This window comes from Phymastichus coffea, unplaced genomic scaffold (genome assembly GCF_024137745.1).
Source record: "Phymastichus coffea isolate CEN01 unplaced genomic scaffold, Cenicafe_Pcof_1.1 PCOF00006, whole genome shotgun sequence".
NCBI classification, from domain to species: domain Eukaryota; kingdom Metazoa; phylum Arthropoda; class Insecta; order Hymenoptera; family Eulophidae; genus Phymastichus; species Phymastichus coffea.
This window is the reverse complement of record NW_026706817.1, coordinates 9,301,228-9,302,775: the sequence shown is the minus strand read 5'-3', so window position 1 is coordinate 9,302,775 and position 1,548 is coordinate 9,301,228.

Below are 1,548 nucleotides of genomic sequence, written 5' to 3'. Positions count from 1 at the left end.
GGCTAATGCCCAAGGCACGAAGCCGCAGGCGACGAACCGCTCTCCACAGCAGGCTGCGCAACCGAACGTTGTATCGCAACCAAGTGTTGCAGCTCAGCCGAACGTTGCAGCGCAGCCGCCGGCCGCCCAGGTGCCGATGTTCTCCGCGCCGAGTTTGATTCCACAACAGCGTGGACAAGCTAATGGCGCTCAAACAGGTGCTGCGAGAGGACAACGTCCTTTTGCAGGCGTGTGTTTCGCGTGTGGCCTGGTTGGCCATCAGAGGTCTCAGTGCCCGGTTGCGCAGAATTCGCAGCCGATTGTTTGCTATAAGTGCCGACAACCAGGGCACTATGCAAACAATTGCCCGCTGAGACCGACGGAGGCCAAGCCGGAGTGTCAGGTTTGTGGGACCGTTGGGTTTGTTTTCCGAAATTGTCCGACTTGTAGTCAAGTAAGATAGGGAAACTCAGGTGCAGGAGCCGCCGACCGCTCAGCGACTGCTGCTTAAAGCAAATCGAACGGGCGGTTTGGATAGATGAGTTGCTAAGAAAGAAGAGTAACTCGGTTGTTGCGTCGAAAATAAGGAATTTCGATTGCATTATTGACGTAAGGTTAGAAGTAGAATCGGATACAGGCGAAAGAAAGCAAGTCGTCTGTGGCCGGTAGTTTTAGATGTAGGTGAGAAGTTAGAATCGGATGCAAACGAAAGAAAGCAAGTCGTTTGCAGGCCGGTAGTATTGGATGTAGACGAGAAATTAGAGTCGGATGCAAACGAAAGTAAGCAAGTCGTTTGTAGGCCGGGTAGCGGAGTCATTTACGATGTAGCTGACGAGAAGCTGGGGAGACCAGATCTCGCAGTCAGTGGAGAGTCTATTTCCTCGGCTTTGGACGGGCCCCTAAAGCCAGAAGACCAAAAATCGAGCATTCCGCACGGTGGAAAAACCTCGGTTCAACGTGTTAGTGCCAGGGCCGGTCATGAACAACGGGACGAGGCGACAAGCGGAACTTTGTTTAAGCACGATGCGTGGGGTGCGGTCGGAAAGAACAAAACTCAGCTGAACGTGGACTCTTCCACATCTAATGACGTAGCGGGCTCAATAAATTCGTGTATAGAAAATACACAAGTATTGAACGAGCCCGCTAACACTACAGTTTTGGGCAAGCGTCCGGTTGTCTGTAGAGACGCACCGTCCGTTTCGGTGAGGGGGGAGACTGAGGATAGTTCAGTACCTTTGCTAATAACGGAAGAGTCGAATCAAGCGTTAGTAGCCGTGACAGAAAATAGGTTTTTCTTGAAGGTGAAGATAGGCAATGAAGTCTATAACGCGCTGCTGGACTCAGGTGTTCAGGTGTCAGTTGTAGGACCGAGGCTTGCACAAAGATACGAGGAACGTTTGAGGTCGCCAACTATATTCGTGCAAGGTATTTCAGGTGAAAAGGCGCGAACATTAGGCGATCTCAGACTCTGTGTTGAGATAGGTGGTAGAATCGCCTGGCTGACCGTCACGGCCGTGTCAACTTTAAAACATGACCTGATATTAGGCGCGGATTTCTGTAAGAACTGGC